Here is a 13946-nt window from a genome sequence, read left to right as displayed (position 1 = left end):
TTAAAGCTCTGCTTTTGTGTTTTGAAGCCACAACCTAATAAAATAGGTTGAGCTTGTAGGTATAATCCGATCTCATTACTGTATCACATTGTGCACATATACCTGCTTCTTTATCTTATATCTGTCCTTAAAACAATCACCAATACTTTGAGAGAACAATGGAAAATCAACATTTTATTACCTTATCTCTGCTTTATCACACTGGGAGTGTAATTTCTTCTGCTGGCTGTGTTTACAAAGCTTATCTATAGCTGGTACGCGCGGCCACAAACTTTCAGAATAGGTGGGGATACCACATGTTAAATCAACAATTTCAAATGCCAATATAAGGGTAAAGGAGCTACTTGTAAACAATTTAATACACTCCAGCAGGTAAAGTGGATCATTGGGAACAAATTAAAGGGGAGAAAATTTTTGAGTAAACTGTCCCTTTAAGTACCTGTTATCAGGATCGAAACTGGGAATCCAACTGAAACTGAGAAATACAATGACCATGTCTCAAGGTTGCATTATAGTTGCTCATAATTAATCCCTTTCCATCTACATGTGTAAGATTAACCTATTGTAATCTGAATCCATCCTGATCACTGGTAAATGATATGAATGTCATATATATATGTAAGCAGGATGAGTAAACTGGGTTTGTTTGCGCAATAAATATACTGAACCTTTTTAATATTTTAAAAGTATATAATTTTATTATTTTCCGTTATTGATTTTGAAAGCTCCATTTCTCAATTTAATGAGATATACATCTGAAATCATGAAGGACACTACAGGTTTCTACTAGAAGGGAGTGATTGCATCTTCTAAAATGGGATTTTAATAGTTCTTACAATGTAAATATTGAAATGAAGCTATCAATAGAGCATCAATTAATCTAGACCTTCTATACAAATACACCAATAAAATGGCAGCTGTGGCCATTTCAGAGTGTCTTCCATATGTGCAACATAATAGAATTATTACTAATTGTCACAGAACACTTGAAAAGATGTTCAAAATGCAAGTTTGGGACTTTATCAAGTGCCTTTAGGTGTCAAATTCTATAAGTGTAAATTGGTCTTTGCAGGGCTTATACACAAGGCTATATGCAAGAGTAATGCAAAAAATGCTTAAACAGAATAACGCTATCGATAACGCAATAAGCATTTTCTTTTTGCACTTTATGTCCCTTTAAGCAATACAAAAACCACACCATAATTAGGTTTTTAAATGGTTTTCCTCAAGTGACATTAACATTTTTCCCCATAAATAAATTATTTAATGAAAATGAAACAACAATGCAATATACATTTTTTTTTTTCATTTTGTGTTCTTCTTCGTCATCTTCTTTGTATTATTTTTTTACTGTAAATATGTACTTGACTCATACTCTCATGACTAGGGATGGGCGAATGTTTATAAAAATTCAAAATTTTAAATTAATTTTGATAATATTTTGTTCATTTATATAACATTTTTATATTCTATTTTCAAATTTTCATTTTTGAATTTTTAAATAATATTCGAAAATATTCATTTGAATAATAGAATGTTTAGCTATGTATTTTATCCCATTCAATTTCAAAATGTAATATTCTAATTATATTTCAATTTCGAAATAGTGTTTCTAGTCTACAACTGTGTTTTATAAATCTAATATTCGAATTCATATCGGAAATAGCCAAATTCGAACTCGAAATAGTATTTCTAGTCTACAACTGCTTTTTATAAATGTAATATTCGAATATTAATTCAAAATAGTATTTCTAGTCTACAACTGTGTTTTATAAATTTAAAATTCGAAATAGTATTTCCAGTCTACAACTGTGTTTTGTAAAATGTAAAATTTGAATTTGAAATAGTATTTCTAGCATACGACTGTTTTATAAACGTATTATGAACATACAAATTCGAAAACTGAAAATAACATTTGAGTACAGATTTTTTAAGAATGTTTGTTCTTATCAACATTCAATTAGGTAAATCGAATTTCTACAATAACATTTGTGCTAACATTTGAATTTGAATATAAACACATTCGCCTACTCATGAGAGACTGGAGCTAACGTTGTGCACTTAAGTATACTGTAAATTGCATGACAAGACTTCATATACTACTCAGTGATGCTTAGAGAAGTATGCATACCTATTTACAGTTAGTATTACCTATTCTTAGTCAATGGATATAATACATTTAACTGTTTCATTTAATGTGCAGCATTTTGCAGCATCCTTAAAGGGACATTAAACACTTTGAGAAGGTAATATAAAATGATAAATTGTATATATAAAACAACTCTGCAATATACTTTCATTATTTATTTTTTCCTATTTGCCTGTAATTCCATTCTGAAATTGCGAGCTTTTCAGTTCCTGTTAGAAATGGAAGTGCAGAACACTGTTAAATCCAGCACAACCATTGGCTGCACACTCTAATGACCTATTTATAACTGTCCCTAATTGGCCACAGCAGAGAAGGTAACACAAGTTACAGCATGGCAGCTCCCAGTGTTTTATAGACACTAAAATTTTACACTTAATTTGTCACTTTTTAAACAACTAATGAAACTTTAAAAATACATCTACATGTTACTCATGGACTTATCTTTTCTTTGAATGCATCATTTTATCTAGCATTTATTTAGTGTTTAATGTCCCTTTAACCACCCTCATGACCCCTTGATTTAAAGCCCATAAGCCCCTCTTTAAAATATCGCCCATATATAGGTTTTTATAAGCAGGTGATCACCTGGCATATTTAAATGTTCATTTATTTGAATAGAGGCTTTTATTTGGTTGAGTCTCACAGTTGGGCAATGTGACTACCACTGTTGATTGAGTGAGAGGCCTTGTCTGCTCTGGAACCACAGTGTTCTGTGGCCCAGAATTTAACTATGTATTTTACCCCTCTGCGGCATTAAACACCTAGCATTGCAGTGTCACTTAGGAGGTATTAGAGCATGTAAATGCCCCACTAAAATGGCCTGTTAAAGAAGTATTATGCATAATGTACTGTATTACATTTTTTTTTCAAGAGTATTTTAAAAGAACATCTATGCTTTGTTCTTTTACTAAAAAACTATATAAAAAAAGTTATTTGTAGCATCCCTGTAAAATTAATGTTAATATTTTGGATGATTTTCAAGAAGAAGATAAAAAAAAAAGACACAAACAAATGACAAACATTGTATTGTTCCAATGAGCTTTAATACCACTGCTTTCCTAATTATTCCTTCTAGAAACCATGGTGGAAACAATGCTTCATATTGTAATAAAACTCAAACCAGAAACAGCACACATTTTAATAAGTAGGAAACATTGGCTCTGACAACCGTATATAAAATGTGCCATGTGATTCCTGTATAGAAAATTAAACATTAACATGAAATACCAAACAAGCGACATAAGGTTCTTGCCTTGCCTCAAGCATTGAAAATCAGATAAACCCAAACAAAATTACGTCTATTTTTTATGGATTCTTTGTCTTCAGTTTTAATGATAGGCAAAAATTCCTAAATGTCTATTATCTTCACTTAACCAAGTTTTTTAAAAATAATAATAATAATTCTTTGCCTTGTCTTGGATGTAAAAGAAAAAAAAAATGCTTTAAGGCACAAAATAAGCATCATTTTGGAAATGTTATGAATGAACAAGGGAGAAAAGATTGGATGGAGTACAAAATTACTTGAAATGCTGACTCCTGATACTTTGAGTGCGCCCACAAAACCGAGTTATATGTCCTTTTCCATAGACAGTTTTCCTGCATATCATATAATTGTGGTATTGAATTTAGTGTGCTAAAATATCAGACTATATAAGGCTTTTTTTCTTAACAAATCCTGACATAAAACAAGTGTTTCTTCCTTCTTTTAAAATTAGTATTAATATCACAAAACATCTTTTTCCCAATGTTAAAACAACTTACAGGAACATTAAAATTAAAAAATCAAAAAGAACTATTTAAACAAGTTAAATATTTTAATAAAACATGGTAAGCTAAGTTATATTTTTTACTTTTAAAATAATATAAAATGCATATTTGTGCAAAATACTGGTGGCATAGAAGCTTATTGGCTGATAGGCAAAACTTCTAGGGTCAGATTAAAAGTGGAGTGCTAAATATCGCTTTATATCGATATTTCGCTTCACTGTGTAATGCCAGCGCACGCTAATGTGCGATGGTGTTAAAAGTTCTCAGCAATGCGAATGTAACCTCACGAGAGAGCGCTTTCATAGGCTCCTATGGGAGTCTCATTCTGATGTCGTCAGAGACGGCATCAGAACTTCAGCACAGCGAAGGGGGTAAGTAGGGCAGCAATGGCAACAATTGTAACTATATATGTATATGATTATATACATATATATTTACTTGTTTATATGAGTATATTAACACATAAACATATATGTATATAAGCATATACATATATATTTACAGGAAACACACAGTTCCCATAGACCGCGATGTAAAGGCCCTTTTCAGTACAGTTGTTTTTCTTACACCCCCCTCCCACCAACTTTAGTCCCAAAATACTGCCTAGCACAGTAATTTAAGTAAAAAACAAAGATGCTGCTATCTTTATTTTTTAATAGAATACGCTAGACTGTATATTGAGGCCATTTGGGGCACATTTATAAAATTAACCAGAGATCTGATAGTGAGCTCACGGTAGCAATAACCAGTCACTTGTAATGGCTGATTAATTATTGTGCACCTGAAAATAGGCATTTGTATTGTTTAAAAAGATAGATAATCCCTTTATTAACCATTCCCCAGTTTTGCATAATCAACACGGTTATATTAATACAATTTTTACATCTGTGATTACCTTGTATCTAAGCCTCTGCAGACTACCCTCTTAGTTCAGTTATTTTGATAGACTTGCTTTTTTCCTCATTTGTGCAGGGTCCATTTCTTCAAGTAACAGCCCCACAAGGGGGCTGGGGTCCCTTCAGGAAGGCATACATAGTTTGATGACGTACATTCTCTAGAGGAACTTGACTTGGCTTTCTCTAGCCTTTACTGAACACGAACAGGAAGTCGTTTTCTTGCCCATTCTCAGCAGAGGACATAATGCAAATTAGGTTCTTAGCATGTCGGCTGTCTTATGTCACCATAGGAAGTGGCTGCCATGAGAATTTCTAATTGCTCATTTTGCAAGAAAATAAATAAGTTGGCTTTTTTTTTTTCTTCTTATTTTTAGTTTGATTTAACATATTTTTTTTTTACTAAATTAGCTCTCACTGTTTCATATCAATTGAAGTCAAATCCAAGTTTTTACTGATGGGAATCACTATTCTCTATTGATAGGAATGAGTGTAGAAAATGACAATCCACCTTAAAGTATAATTATCAAAACGTGTAAATCTGTAACAGATAATAAAAATAATATAAAAATGATATAAAATGACCATATTAAAGTCACTCAGAGATTGAAAATATTGAGAGCCTAGTTCTAGAATAATGTCTGTTTACATGACTCGTTCTAGCTACGGTATCCTTGAAAAAGCCAATCTGCAAGGCAGAACACATGTCAGATGTGCCAACATGTTTACGGAGTCACAGGTGAAGGGGTAAAAGAACTGTGTAAAGAATGTTTCAGCCAATAGAGGGATTATATCACTGCCATGGCTAGAACAAATAACATACACATGGACATTATTCCGGAACTGAGCTTGTAATGTTTATAATACCTAAATGACTTTAACATGGTCATTATATATACTGTGTATATATATATATATATATATAAAAAATATACAGAGAGATCAGCACTCACCAGCATCATCAGCCACTCTGTGCACGGTCTTAGCAAATCCAAACTTGAAAGTAGTTGAAGAATGAGATCCGGTGTAAATCCCACAAAATCCGCAACAGTATAAGCCAGCACAAGAGATCCAAAATAACACCTTTAATAGTACAAAGACATAACGTTTCGGCCACACAAGGAGGCCTTGGTCACATGTATAAATCACACACGACAAGCATAAAACATATAACCCAAAGAGTGTCTTAAATATCCCCACCCCCTAACCTGATTTGCACAGCTGAACATAATTTACATACGTTTTCGCTACCAACATATGGGCGTCGTCATAGCGACCAAGCTATCACAAATGTCTGTATGGCAAATAAGCCAAACACAAATGTGCGTGATGACATATTCAATGTGGCGTCGGATGTCATGGCAAGGAAAAGGATAAACAGTAGAGTACAGCTTAGCTACGGATGAAACCGCCCACATGTGTCATGCCTGTTTGTGGGCGGTTTCATCCATAACTAAGCTGTAGTCTACTGTTTATCCTTTTCATTGCCATGACAACCGACGCCACATTGAATATGTCATCACGCACGTTTGTGTGTGTGGCCTATTTGCCATCCGGACATTTGTGATAGTTTGGTCGCTATGACAATGTCCATATGTTGATAACGAAAACGTATGTAAATTATGTTCAGCTGTTACTGTTGCTAATTGAAGTGGTGCATGTAGTGAATCAGGTTAGGGGGTAGAGATATTTAAGACACTCTTTGGGTTATATGTTTTATGCTTGCCGTGTGTGATTTATACATGTGACCAAGGCCTCCTTGTGTGGCTGAAATGTTATGTCTTTGTACTATTAAAGGTGTTATTTTGGATCTCTTGTGCTGGCTTATACTGTTGCGGATTTTGTGGGATTTATACCGGATCTTATTCCTCAACTACTTTTAAGTTTTTTTTTATATATATATATATATATATATATATATATATATATATATATATATATATATATATATATGTGTGTTTAGACAGTTTTGAATAGCTCTTATGGGTTATATCCATTTTGTTAAATATAGATAAATATTCAATAACAGATTATAGAAGAGTGACGTGCAGTGATAGGAGGCAGAGAAAATAAGTTTTTATTTCAGATTAATAATTAAATATATATATATATATATATATATATATATTCCTTTTTTGGCCACGTAACCCCACCCCCACCCCCGCTGGCGCCATCCGATGCTGTGATTCCAAATTTCCAACAGAACACTGACATCCATGTTGCGCAATAAGGAGGCAGTGAGCTGTACCGCTGCCCTCCATGATTGCGCAACCTGGATACTTAAATATGTTCCTAGCTCACTTTGAGCTAAGCGCCACCCAGTGGTGGTTCACCGGGCCCCATACACGCTCCAATAGAGGCGGTTCTCAAAACCGCCTCTATAATGGACCTATTTTTTTTATCCAATCAGCAGCATCAGTGCTGCAGGGGAGGCGTGCCTGCCTGCTGGTCTTGGGCTGACTCGGCGAGTGACATCACACTCGGGGGAAGAGCAGACTGTAAGGAGGCAGCTTCTGCTGCATGTGCGCTGTAAAGAGAGACAAGCTAGGAGCCAGCCAGCCACATGGACTCACTCTGTCACACTGCCCCTGGCTGTCACTGTCACACTTCTGTGTGTGATCCAGAGTGAGCCGCAAGGAGCCGGAGGAGTATACTATCCAGTATCCAGACCAGCAAAGTATAGTTTCTTTTTCTGTAAGTTGTATCCTACCATTAGCAACCATATATTAATCATAGCAAGGTCTGACTTTATAAACATATGTGAATTTTTCTATTTGCTCCCAGCATTACCTGACCCATTATATGTATATGTATATAATAGTACTAACAAAGACTGATCCCTTAGCTCATTGCCACTAGCAGCACATTACAGATTTAAGCAGCAAATGATTAAATGAACACGCCAATAAGAGTACTATGATTGATTCTGCACTAACAGGTCTATATTGTGCAGACTTCCCATACCTCTATATTGTGCAGACTTCCCATACCTTTATATTGTGCAGACTTCCCATACCTTTATATTGTGCAGACTTCCCATACCTTTATATTGTGCAGACTTCTCATACCTTTATATTGTGCAGACTTCCCATACTTCTATATTGTGCAGACTTCCCATACTCCTATATTGTGCAGAATTCCCATACTCTATATTGTGCAGACTTCCCATACCTCTATATTGTGCAGACTTCCCATACGTCTATATTGTGCAGTCTTCCCATACGTCTATATTGTGCAGTCTTCCCATACCTCTATATTGTGCAGACTTTCCATACCTATATATTGTGCAGTCTTCCCATACCTCTATATTGTGCAGACTTTCCATACCTCTATATTGTGCAGTCTTCCCATACCTCTATATTGTGCAGACTTTCCATACCTCTATATTGTGCAAACTTCCCATACCTCTATATTGTGCAGACTTCCTAAATCTCTATATTGTGCAGACTTCCCATACCTCTATATTGTGCAGACTTCCCATACCTCTATACTGTGCAGACTTCCCATACTCTATATTGTGCAGACTTCCCATACTCTATATTGTGCAGACTTCCCATACTCTATATTGTGCAGACTTCCCATACCTTTATATTGTGCAGACTTCCCATACTCTATATTGTGCAGAGTTCCCATATTCTAGAATGTGATAACATTTTCAACTATTTCATAATCAGAGCACGGAGGAATTCTGAATTAGGGTTGGGGGGGGGGGCTGTGAGGTACAATAGTGAGGTGGTACATTGAGGTACTACACAGAGGTGGTACAGTGAGGTACTACACAGAGGTGGTACAGTGAGGTACTACACAGAGGTGGTACAGTGAGGTACTACACAGAGGTGGTACAGTGAGGTACTACACAGAGGTGGTACAGTGAGGTACTACACAGAGGTGGTACAGTGAGGTTGGCATGCAGTGAGGTAGCATAGTGAGGGGCGCGGGGTAGTATAGAGAGGGTCTCTCTCTCTCTCTCTCTCTCTGTGTCTCTGTCTCTCTTTTCTCTCTCTCTCTCTCTCTCTCTCTCTCTCTCTTTCCTCTCTCTCTGTCTCTGTCTGTCTCTCTGTCTCTGTCTCTCTCTCCCTCTCCCCCGTCTCTCTCTCCCCCGAGTGCTTTTCTGTGTTTCTGTCTACCTTTTATTTATTTAATTAATAAATTGGTGGTGCCATCTGAGGGTGTGGCTTTATTTAAAGGGGTGAGGTCAAGCACCCCATCATCTTTAAATTTCACCAGCCACCATTGGAACAAGACATTTTTACATTTAATGAATAATGAAGGAATCTATAAGCATAATTTGCAGCATTAAAGTAAAAAGTATGTTTTAAACATATTTTAAAGGGCCTGGATTTCTAGATCTCATAATCAGAGCAACCAATTTGTTATCTTGCAAGAGTTTGTTACGATCCTTTAGACTAAAATGAGATGTTTACTAAATTGACCAGTTTTCCAATACACCATTTAAAGGGACATGAAAACCATATGTTTTTTTTTCATGATTTAGAAAGAGCATGCAATTTTAAATAACTTTCCAATTTACATCTAATAGCTAACTTTCTTCATTCTTTTGATATCCTTTGTTGAAAATCAACAAATTGGTGGCTGCACATAGATACCTCATGTGATTGGCTCACCCATGTGCATTGCTATTTCTTCAACAAAGGATATCTAAAGAATGCAGCCATATCCTAGCCAGTGCCTCACCAGCCTCTGACGTCACTGCACATCACTGAACAAGACGTGAACTTGGAATCACACAAATTGCCATCTATATAGAGCATAGTGGTGCTCTTTTTCATGTGAGGAATAACTTGGCTTTTGATTTAATACTGTAGTTCCTTAGAATATACTGCACTATAATTGTTCTCCTGAATTTATTCTGTTTGGAGATATTGGAATTTTTCCCAAAAATTGGAGCATGAATAAGACTTCAAGATTAATGGACGTAGCCTTTTAAGAATTTTACATAGATTTTTAGCATATTGCTATTTTTAATCAAACATTATTCAAATTAAAAAATAAAGTTCCAGCTTACAAGTGGCGCGCTAATGATAGGGCGGGTAGTGATAAGCAATATCACTGGACAGCGCAACTTTACCAGAGAACAGTTAGCATGACCGACATTACTCTACCACAACCTATACTTTTAATGGAGATTGTGACCATGCTAAATAGTGCTGCTATTGCAAGTTGAAAGTTATAGTTTTCTATGAGCTTTCTACGAAGGTGAGCACACAACTCACCTGGAAATCCTGGTTCAACCCTTTTTCTTAGATCTTTCTGTGAAATCTGATCAATGATATTTCTCTCCATGTTGACAAATTTTAGATCATTTGGCCCTAACTCTTCAAAGGTTGAATAAAATACGATGAAATTTAGAAGTATGATCCAGACAATTGTTGGATCAATACTTTTTTAGGTGTTAACCTGTGGATTTTTAAGCACCGATAAAGCCAAAATTGTTGTACAATATTTCTTTATTCCAGTGTTGTTTAGATTTTTTTTTAAATAGCACATCATCATGAATATATATATGCATCCACAAGTATAAAGCACTCACCGGGTCTTGAATGAATATAACTTATTTAATTACGTAATTAAATAAGTTATATTCATTCAAGACCCGGTGAGTGCTTTTTCACTTCTGGATGCATGGATTTATTCTTTAAATGCACTGCGGGCAGGACAACAAGAAAATGTTTCTGAGAGTGCTATACCACCACAGAGGACTATCTATCTATCTATCTATCTATCTATCTATCTATCTATCTATCTATCCCAAGAATGTATATAGAGGAGACAGAAGCAAGGAAAATACTTTGTTTTAAAATGACAGGGAATTCAGCACTCTTTTTAAAAAGGATACACAGCTCTATAGTAAACAAAATAACAGTTTTATTGATACAGAAGATTCGCTACTTAGACACATTTCATCCCCTGTGAGATAGACAGGGCAATAGTAAACTGAAGCGCAGGCCAACATAGCCTAAACCATGATAAAGTGTCTCTTTTAAAAAGATAATAAAATATCATAAATAACAGTTAAGAAACCTGACCAGTCAGGTATGCAAGGTACCTTTAAGTATATTTCCACAATATATGATGCTTATAGAGGTGTATTTAGGAATAATATTTTATTAAAAAGATAATATTTTATTATCTTTTTAAAAGACACTTTATCATGGTTTAGGCTATGTTGGCCTGCGCTTCAGTTTACTATTGCCCTGTCTATCTCACAGGGGATGAAATGTGTCTAAGTAGCGAATCTTCTGTATCAATAAAACTGTTATTTTGTTTACTATAGAGCTGTGTATCCTTTTTAAAAAGAGTGCTGAATTCCCTGTCTTTTTAAAGCAAAGTATTTTCCTTTGTTAATAAATCAAAATGACCTAAAAAAATCTGAATATGGGAGTGAGAGTGTGAGAAATATCTGCTCCTGTGTATTTACTTCTAAATATTGAGATGCTTGGATTGAGACACATAGCCCTACTTATTAAGTCGTCAACTGTGCTGCATTTGACGGCACCAATATGTTCGCCTGTCATCGCCTAACATCACGGCCGCGGACCTGAATACGCTCTCCATATATATATAAAAAGCTGTCAAAAAGCTGCGCACCAAGTACGGGGCAATGAGCAGCGGACTGTTGTTAACTAACAGTCATAGATCTTGCTGCTATTCGGCTTTTTCACAGCTTTATTTGTATACTGTCACTAAACACCACCACTATACTAAAATGTTTAATCCCTATCCCGCGGCTCCCCGACCCCGCCGCAACTAAATAAAGTTATTAACCCCTATCCCGCTGCTCTTAGAGCCCACCGCCTCTCTAATAAAGTTATCAACCCCTATTCTGCCGCTCCTGGAGCCCACCGCCACCTACATTGTTATTAACCCCTAATCTTCCGCCCCCTACACCGCTGCTACCTACATTATGTTATTAACCCCTAATCTGCTGCCCCCTACACCGCTGCCACCTACATTATGTTAACCCCTATCCCGCCGCTCCCGGAGCCCACCGCAACTAAATAAAGTTATTAACCCCTAAACCGCCAGCCCCCCACAGATGGCGTCCCTTAGATTCCAATTGGCTGATAGAAGGTTGAAAAAATCCTATTGGCTGTTGCAATCAGCCAATAGGATTGAGCTTGCATTCTATTGGCTATCCCAATCAGCCAATAGAATGCGAGCTTAATCCTATTGGCTGATTGGATCAGCCAATAGGATGAAAGCTCAATCCTATCAGCCAATAGGATTGAGCTTTCATTCTATCAACCAATCGAAATCTAAGGGACACCATCTTGGATGACGTAATTTAAAGGAACCTTCATTCGGGAAGAAGACATCGTAAGAAGAGGATGCTCCGCGTCGGATGTCTGGAAGATGGAGCCGCTCCATGCCGGATGGATGAAGATAGAAGATGCCGTCTGGGTGAAGACTTCTGCGGACTTGGATGAAGACTTCGGCCGCTTGGATGAAGACTTCTGCCGGCTTCTTGGAGGATGGATGTCGCATCTTCAAAACTGTTAGTATTAGTGTTTTTTTTTAACGGTTTATTGGGTGGGTTTTAGTTTTAGATTAGGGTTTGGATGCAATAGATCTAAATGCCCTTTTAAGGGCAATGCCCATCCAAATGCCCTTTTCAGGGTAATGGGGAGCTTAGGTTTTTTAGTTAGGTTTTTATTTGGGGGTTTGGTTGTGTGGGTGGTGGGTTTTACTGTTGAGGGGGTATTTGTATTTTTTATTTACAGGTAAAAGAGCTGATTTCTTTGGGGCAATGCCCCGCAAAAGGCCCTTTTAAGGGCTATTTGTAGTTTATTGTAGGTTAGGGTTTTTTTTTATTTTGGGGGGGCTTTTTTATTTTCATAGTGCTCTTAGATTAGGTGTAATTAGTTTAAATCTTTGATAATTTCTTTTTTATTTTGTGTAACTTAGTGTTTATTTTTTGTAACTTAGTTGTTAGTTTTTTGTAACTTTGTAATTTTTGATTGTAGAATTAAAATTTGAGTAGGGTTAGGTTTTTAAATATGTAATATAGTTAATTTAATTTGTAGCTTATTGTAATTTTAGTATAACAGTTAGTGTAGATTAATTATTAGTTTAATATATTTTAATGTAATTTTAGTATAATAGTTAGGGTAGGTTAATTATTAATTTAATATAGTTTAATATAGTTTAATTTAAATCTAAAGATAAGTTTAAATTTATTATAAGATAGGGATGAGTTAAAATTTAATATAAAGTTAGCCGGTTGTTAGGTTTAGGGGTTAATAGTTTAATTTAGTTTATGGGGATGTGGGGGACTGGTGGTTTACGGTTTAATACATTTATTTATTTGCGGTGGGCTCTGGGAGTGGCGGGATAGGGGTTAATAACTTTATGTAGGTGGCAGCGGTGTAGGAGCGGCAGATTAGGGGTTAATAAGTATAATGTAGGTGGCGGCGGTGTCGGGAACAGCAGATTAGGGGTGTTTAGACTTGGGTTGCATGTTAGGGTGTTAGGTGTAAACATAACTTTTATTTTCCCATAGGAATCAATGGGATATCGGGCAGCAGTGAACATGAGCTTTCGCTGCTTTCAGACTCCCATTGATTCCTATGGCATCCGTGGCCTCCAGGGCGGCGGATTTAAAACCAGGTACGCTGGGCCGGAATAGTGGCGAGTGTACCTGGTAGGTATTTGTTAACTATCAAAAGGTGTCAGTGCCGAATTTGCATTCAAAACATCTGTAGTGACGTAAGCATCGATCTGTGTCGGACTGAGACCGGCGGATCGTATGTTACGTCACAAATTTCAACTTTTGTCGGTCTTTAGGCTTTGATAACTAAGGGGAAACAAGCTCTCCACAATTACACTGAGGAATTCCAGCGTATTTGCAGTTGACGGCTTGATAAATAGGCCTCTAAGTGCCTATTATCTGTTCTCTTGTTTTTTTAAACATTCGGCTAGATTACGAGTTTAGCGTTATTAGCGGCTTGGTACTAACTGGCAAGTTATTTCCACCGCTCACCTCCCTATAGCGCTGCTATTACAGGTTTGCTAAAACCCCACGTTAGCAGGCAATATAACAGCGTTGAGCTCCATTGAGCTGCATCCCGCACCTAAATACCAGCGCTGCTTTGAGCTGGTTTTACGTGCTCGTGCAT

The sequence above is a fragment of the Bombina bombina genome, chromosome 5 (assembly GCF_027579735.1).
Source record: "Bombina bombina isolate aBomBom1 chromosome 5, aBomBom1.pri, whole genome shotgun sequence".
Classification (NCBI taxonomy): Eukaryota; Metazoa; Chordata; class Amphibia; order Anura; family Bombinatoridae; genus Bombina; species Bombina bombina.
This window is presented reverse-complemented; position numbering follows the sequence as displayed.